This window comes from Manis pentadactyla, chromosome Y, assembly GCF_030020395.1.
Source record: "Manis pentadactyla isolate mManPen7 chromosome Y, mManPen7.hap1, whole genome shotgun sequence".
NCBI lineage: Eukaryota > Metazoa > Chordata > Mammalia > Pholidota > Manidae > Manis > Manis pentadactyla.
Genome location: NC_080039.1, coordinates 9,820,419 through 9,828,840, shown reverse-complemented (window position 1 = coordinate 9,828,840; position 8,422 = coordinate 9,820,419). Strand labels below are relative to the sequence as shown.

The 8,422-nt window shown below is 39.7% G+C and overlaps 1 pseudogene; it reads left to right on the top strand.

Moving 5' to 3' along the window:
* The first annotated feature begins 3,309 nt into the window (after window positions 1-3,309).
* On the top strand, window positions 3,310-7,375 carry LOC130682204 (histone-lysine N-methyltransferase PRDM9-like; annotated as a pseudogene).
* The last annotated feature ends 1,047 nt before the right edge of the window (window positions 7,376-8,422 follow it).

The following is an 8,422-nucleotide window of genomic DNA, read 5'->3' as shown; positions in this document are numbered from 1 at the left end:
AGACAGAATCTGTAAAGATGTGCCCATCTAGAATGGTTCTGTCAAAACCAAGGACATTTGTTTTATTTTTTACAAGGAAAGATATATCTGAAGAATAAAGTCATTCCCCAAAGGTCACAGTTTACACTATGTTTATATTCCGACTAGGATTCAGATAGTTAGAGTCCAAAGTCAATGTTTCCAAACCTTCTAAAAATGATGGCACCTCAAAAAATAATAATATTTACACTTTAAAATATAAAAGAAGCAATAGGGAGCCAAACTGAAATCATTAAATATGATTACATTACCTTTACAGTTTTTGATTACCAACTTCTTGACAGAGCCAGTGCCAAACTTGGTCCTGGAAAAAGTGGACAGAGTCTTGGGGGTTTCAGTCAAGGCATCTTTGTGGGGGTCTGCAGCCACAGAGAAAATTATCAAATTTCTGTTTTTGAATTGCTCTTCTTCCACAGAGGTAGGAGCACATGAAGATAATGGTGAGTGTTCTTCTGCCATTTTCATTAAACCCTATGAAATCCAAGAAAATCCCATTCCTAACTTTGTCAACTAAAAGACTTAAGTTCAGATAAAAAGGAGGAAGATGAAATGCAAATTAAAGCCACAATGAGATATCACCTCATACCAGTTAGGGTGGCCAACATCGAAAAGACAAACACCACCAAAGGTTGGTGAGGATGTGGAGAAAGGGGAACCCTCCTACACTGCTGGTGGGAATGTAAACTCGTTCAATCTCTGTGGAAAGCAGTACAGCAGTTCCTCAAAAAAGTCGAAATAGAAATACCATTTGATCCAGGAATTCCACTCTTAGGAATTTACCCTAAGAATTCAGGGGCCCAGTTTGAAAAATCCATAGGCACCCCTATGTTTATTGCAGCAACATTTACAATAGCAAGGTAAGTGTCCCTCAGTAGATGACTGGATGAGGAGATGCGGTACATATACACAATGGAATGTCATTCAGCCATAAGAAGAAAAAAATCCTACCATTTGCAACAACATAGATGTAGCTAGAGAGTATTTTGCTCAGTGAAATAAGCCAGGGGATAAAGACAAGGATACGATGATTTATTTCACTCATCTGTGGAGTACAAGAACAAAGAAGAAACTGAAGGAACAAAACAGCAGTAGACTCACAGAACCCAAGAATAGACTAACAGTTACCAAAGGGAAAGGAACTGTGGTGGATGGGTGGGAAAGGAAGGATGAGGGGGTACAAGGGGCATTAAAATTAGCACAAACAATGTAGTGGAGAGTCATGGGAAAGGCAGTATAAACAAAGAAGACAAACAATGATTCTGTAGCATCTTACTATGCTAATCGACAGTGACTATAACGGGGTTTGTGGTGGGGACGTGATAATATGGGGAGTCTACTAAACATAATGTTTAAGTAACTGTACATTAACAACACCAAAATAAAAATAAACAAACACATTAATTAATTAAAATAAGAGGATGGTAAGAAGCCAAAAGATGAGCAAGAAAAGCATCCAATGTTGCTCCCTTCCCTTGATCCTATGTTTTATGTCTTATCCCTTTAATTGTGGAAGGGGATGGGAGAAAAATAATAAAAACATCAGCAACTATCTATATTATTCAGATTAATGGAGAACACAGCCCTAGTGGAGGGTAAAATATTCTAAAAACCCGAAGACATATGTGACGTTTTAAAATTAAAAACATAAAAAGGAAGATAATCAAGAGCTAGGGAAAAAGCCTAAGAAAACTGAAACAAGAAGTGAATCTCAGTAATAGCAGGGTGAAAAACACAAAAATGATTTCAAAAGTGTTTTTAATCATAATGTGATGAGAGTGGACATGGTAAGTAAACATTAAACAACAGAGAAAACAAGAGGAAGTTAAGCAAAATAATACTCATGGAGTGAAATAGCACAATTTAGCCATCATAAAAGAATATAAGGATAAAAAATGTCTGGTTCAAGGACGGAGGAGGCAACACTAGAGAGAATCAAATGTACAGGATCACACGGAAACCAAAAGAGACTTAAAGGCCTCTATGAAGAAACAGAAAATACCAGAGACAAAGATAATGAGAAGAGAAAAAGGCTCAGAAGGAATAAAAATGGAAATAATGGCAGCACAGGAAAGAGAGAAAAATGGCACAAAACGAAGCTCCACAACCAAAAGCAAGTCACAGGGATTCCAAAGGAGGATAAAAAGGGACAGACTACATAGCAAGGAGATATGGGGGAGAAAGAGAATAGGGCTAGTACACAAAGTCTGACAGTTACAGAAAAACAGCGCCAAAGTACTTCTATCCTTTGAGAACTCGAATGACAAGGGAGCAAGTGTGAACAAAATTCTGCAACTGGGGAGGAACAGTTCATAGACATTTTTTAAACCAAATTTAAGAGAAAGAAACAGACAGATAGTGGGTCATAGAAACACCAATAAGAGAGGAGAGGAGATAGAAAAATAAGCACACAGGAAGTGCAAAAAATAGATTCTAAAAAATTCAGAGATTTAAAGCAGATGAGCAGAGAGGAAGACACTGAAAACGAAAAGGTGATAAACAAGAGAAACTGTGATGCAGAGATGGGAAGGAAAAATATTCAGAGAAACATCTGTGAAAGAAAAGTCCGTTTGAGCAGTAAAGTAGAAATACAAGGGCGACAAGTCACAGAGTCATCTCAGATAAAATGAAGCAAGAAACAGACGGAAAGCCACAGTAACGAGAGAGCCTGACTAAACCATAAGCTTGTAAAGGATGGAGGAAAACATCTCTGGTGAGTCCAAACCAAGGACGGCCGAAACAGCGACAAGCAGGGAGGAACCTGACTATTCACGCATCATCACCAGCCACAAAACCAACACGAGAATCCTGTGCCCTAGGGGAGCTCACCGTGAGAACACTTCACCCTTGAGATGACGGCTGAGAGACTAGCAGTAAGCTGCACTTTTAGCTCTTGGGCAACGAAGGACTTACCTCCGCACCCTCGAAGACCACGTTGACTACACCTCAGGATTGTGATCAGTAGTCTCGCGAAGTTGGTCTCGCGATTGTTGGTCTCGCTCACGGTGTTCTCACGAGCCTGGGCTCGAGAAGTGTGGTCTCACATATGGTTTCGGGAATGTTTTCTCGCGAACGGTGATCTCGCGAATGTTGGTCTCGCGAGCGGTGGTCTCGCGAATGTTGGGCAGGCGAGCGGTGGTCTCGCGAGTGGTAGTCTCACGATGCGAGACCTCCTCTGTTTCCCCTGGAGATGACTGCATCAACAATTACCGTTATGACCTTAACTTGGCAACCGCATTTGTACGCATAGTTCTTCAACTGGAAGGCAGAAAGATGGAACTAGAGCCACATCAAAAGACTTATGCTTTAGATAAACGAGAAGAAATGGGCTTGATCATTGATATCCCGAGTGTATGTAGTTGGTGATTGAAATGGCCTGGGAGTGGAGTTTAGGTGTACCGATTCTCCACCTGGAAACCAAGAGGCAAAGGGAACACCAAGCCTCTATACTTGAAATGAACATAAGATCAATGATACTTTGAATTTAAAAAATTACAGGGGTTCTACTCTTGTTTTCACTGCCCACTTAGGCCCTTTCTTTTCCCTCTAGTATTCAGATTCCTGCTGTATTTGCAAGGGTTATTGAAGTATTAACTAAAGTCATGCATGTGAAAACAAATCATAAGCCTTAAAGAAGTAAATGAATGCATATCATCTTTTAATACGTGACTCTCCCATTGAAGGGGACACCCAAGGTGTCACTAAGTAATGAATATAGTTTGAAGGAATTGTCAGAAACAGCAAACTTTCTGAACATAAGTGGCTCAGAGGAGGCTCAGAAGCAAGTGTCCCCTCTGGGAAAGCAAGTACCTCTGGACATCACTCAGGACAAAAAATTGGTAAGAAGAAAAATTTTAGTCTCTCTCAATCCTATAGAAAGTGATGAATATGGTGAAGGCATGTGGCTTGAACTTGGATAGGCCTGGGTTTAAGCTGGACTAACCTGAGGCCTGAAATTAGCACCAGGGACTTGGGAAAATCTTATACGTTCTCTGAGTTCCTGAATGTTAATTTGTACAGTGAAGAGAAGGATACATAGCTCATGTATTTTTTGAAAACAATAATTTAAAAATAAAAGAATTGGCCTGTGCAAGTTGTCCAATCCATCTGTCTGTGATAACAGACCATACTTTCTTGGTATTGTATGCCCAGACCTTTGTTTAATGCCTCACCATGTTACATGCCCTCAACAAATATTCTCTGAATGAATAAATGTTTAAACGAACCATTTTGTAAGTACGAACTTTGGGAAGTTTAACCTGATAATGAGAATAACTGAAATTCAATTAAACATCCTTAGTCAGTGTTGAATCCTAGTCTTGCTGAACCAGTAGTTAATGGCATGAAAACCAGAGTGTGTAGAAGGACAGGGGATCATTTTATGGCAAGAGAATTCATTTTCTGAACAAAAGGAATTAACATTCCAGACCTCACCAACCTCACGTACCTACTCTTCTCCAACTTAGAACTTGGGAGTAAGGCGACTGAAGGAAAGATATGTAGCCTGCGAGAAAGAAAGGTCTGTGCATCCCAAGAGGTCAGCGAGCCCCAGGATGACAACAACCTCTTTAAGTGACCCTTTTGGCCCACTCAGAGAAGGCTGTTGTTTCTTGGTACAGTAATTTCATCTCATCGTTTAGTCCGCACATTATTCCCTTCTTCTGCTGACTTGGAGTATAGGACTGAAGCTAAATGGTGTGAGTGCTGGCACTCTTTCTGAACTCTACATCCAAGAATGTGCACTATGCTTTTCTTAACAAATGTTGCTCTCATCTCCAGATTGTGAGAGGTGTCAGAACGTCATTGACAGTTGTGCTCCTCATGGGTCTGCTATATTTGCAAAGGACACTGCAGTTAACAAGGGATACCTCAACTGCTCAGCAATCACTCTTCCCACTTGGCTGAAAATCAGACCATTGAGCATTCCTGAGGCTGGGCTTGGAGTGTGTAAGGAAACATCTGATCTGCCATTGGGTCTGCACTTTGGCCCCTGTGAGGGTAATATCACAGGAGATGAAGAGGAATTTTATGCTGTGGTTTCTTCCCTTTTGCCTACTGAAATTTTAGATATGTAAACTGGGCCAGGGATGACGATGAGCAGAATATTTTCTTTTTTTTAATTTTCTAATAAGACTAAATTTATTCAATACCCTAGTAAAAGTTTTGATTATAAGTGTCCAACAGTATAAAAGTACAAAACATATTTGTAGATTTCTAATATATTAATACAAAGTGCATGACTGCATACAGCACATCCTAGAGGCAGAGAGAGGTGGAAGGGGAAAAAGAAGACTGTGGTTGAGGTCTAGTAATGAATAAATAAATATAGAAGTAGAGATGATCCATATTATAGTATATTCTACCACCAATAGTGCAGCCTAAATGTAAAAAAAATTTTAAACGTTTTCAAAGGAACTCAGGAGCAAGATGGTAATGACTGGGGCTCTTGGAATACACCTCAAAGGCTGTGGGGCAGCCAACAGCAGGTAGTCCTGGATGGTAAGAAGCCTCTATCTCTTCCCCTGTTCTCTTGATTCCCACACCCCTATTGTGGATTGATGGATTCTGACCTTCTACATGCCAGAACATGGATGGAGATAACACGGTCAGCTCTGTGTACTGGGTGGACTTTGCATCAACAAGGAGCTCCCAGGTAAATATCAGAGAGTAGCTGGGTGCATGGAAGTACCGACATAGACTAGTGGCTTCTCCCTGCAGGGCCCTTGCTCTGAGTGGGCAAATTGATTCAGATATGTAGACGATGGCTGAGGAACATGTCACATGCAGTTGGTGACTGAGTCCATGCAGGATGAAAGCACATTGACAACGGTACAGTATAACACTTCTTCTGTTACATTCCCCAGCAAAAAGTCCTTTAACTTTTCTTTCCGTAATTCAGATCACCACAGGGAGAAACTCCTGGGTACGTGGATGGAAAGGATGAATCTTGGGCCAACTGGATGAGGTAAGGCAAAGATTTATGAGTTTTGGAGAGGACATCTGACTCCCACAATGTCCTACTCCTTTCCTTCTCATCATGCCTCCCTCAGTTGTCTCCCTCAAGCCTCTGTTTCACCTTTCTCTCCATACAGTGTTTAGTTTTGTTTTTTTTAAGAGATATTTAGAAAAAAAAACAAGAAATTAAAAGATAGTATGTCTTCTCAAATATAAATCTCTGGCTAGACAGAATTTCATCTATGGAAGAATCCTCGAGGAGCCTGGATTAACATACTTTAACTTATCTAATCAATATTTATTAGGCATTTACTATGTTCCAGTCCTGACAAGGGAATTCTTTAACTAAACACATTATAATCCATGTTCTTATAGAGAATATATTGCAGACAAGCACACTCAAACATTGATTTCATGATAATTTAACTATAATTTTCCTATTTTTTCAAAGAAGTGCACAATTCCAAGATAAATTAGAACAAGGGAGGGCAACAAATCTTCTTAGATTCACATCTAATTAGAACTGGGTTCTTAAGAATGCATACAAATAAGCTGCCGTATGTCCGTGAACCTCTGGGCTTGATGACCCAGCCCTTTCCCTTAACAGGGGGATACAGAATGTGAATGAACCATTGTTGTCCTGTGCTATTATGCTAAGGAAAAAGGTCTTCCATTTTCTGTAGAAACCCGGGGGAAGCAAGTAAATGGTACCTTAAATAAAGGGCGGAGAGATTGGACAAAGGCATCTCAAAACAGGCTATAAGTTAGGCTGATATGTGCTAATCTAGAAGCAGAGCCCATAATGAAGCACAAAGTTCTGTGTTACAAAACAGACTTAACTTAGAGAAGCTAAACATCAGTGAATTTTATGGCAAGCTGAGATGGAGGTTATGTCCGAAATTAAGATTTAGAAAATAATTAGGCAAGGGAGGAAAGCATTCTAGGCAGGATGAGCACTGTAAGAAACACATGGCAATAATAATTCACATGATACTATGAAGGAGACAGAGGTATGTACAGAAGATTCCCCAGGAACAGTAAGGGGTGGTGGCAGCATCAAAGCCAGCCATAAACATCAGGCATGGAGCTGGATGTGGGTATGATAAGTAGCTGTAATTTTATGCCTGTGGTTTCTTCCCTTTGGACTGCTGTCATTTTAGGTATGTAAACTACCAGGGACAATGAAGAGCAGAACCCTGTGGACTTTCAGTATCACAGGCAAATCTTCTACGGAACCTGCCTGGTCATCAGGCCAGGCTATGAACTGCTGGGATGGTATGGAGATGAGTACGGACAGTAGCTGGGCATCAAGTGGGGAAGCAAGTGGAAGGGAGGGCTCACATTAGGGAGAGGTGAGCACCACTGTTCCTTAAACTGGAAATAAATGAAAGGATTCTTGGGAATTTCATAGTCCAACTCTTACAAAGAGTAAAATCCAGGATAAAGTCAGTAAAATTGCAATTCAACACTAGAACAGATGGACCTAATAGACATCTACAGAACTCTATTCCCACAAGCAGCAGGATACACATTCTTCTCAAGTGCACAATCGAACATTTTCCAGAATAGACCACATACTAGGTCACAAAAAGAGTCTCACTAAATTCAAAAAGATTTAAATTCTACAAACCAAATTCTCAGGCCACAAAGGTATAAAACCAGAAATAAATTGTACAAAGAAAACAAAAAGGCTCACAAACACGTGGAGGCTTAACAACATGCTCCTAAATAATCAATGGATCAATGACCAAATTAAAAAAGAGATCCAGCAATATGTGGCAACAAATGACAACAACAGCACAATACCCTGACTTTTGTGGGACACAGCGAAGGCAGTTCTAAGAGGAATGTTTCTAGCAATCCAGGCCAATTAAAAGAAGGAAGAGCAATCCCAAATAAATAGTCTAAAGTCACAATTGTTGAAATTGCAAAAAGAAGAACAAATGGGGCCCAAAGTCAGCAGAAGCAGTGATGTAATAAAGCTCAGAGAAGAAATAAATAAAATTGAGAAGAATAAAACAACAGAAAAAAGTCAGTGAAACCAAGAGCTGGTTCTTTGAGAAAATAAACAAAATTGATAAGCCCCTAGCCAGACTGATTAAGAGAAAAAGAGAATCTACACACATCAACAGAATCAGAAACTAGAAAGGAAAAAATCACGATGGACCCCACAGTAATACAAAGAATCATTAGAGAATACTGTGAGAATATACATGCTAACAAGCTGGAAAACCTAGAAGAAATGGACAACTTCCTAGAAAAATACAACCTTCCAAGTCTGAACAAGGAAAAAACAGAAAATCTAAATCTAGACAGACCAATCATTTGTTATTTATAGAGATTAGAAAGTGTTTTTAAAAAATGTAAAGAACAATGAAGGAAATTCCTTCTGACCTTTTCATGAAAGTCAAGATAACTTAGAAAAAAGCCC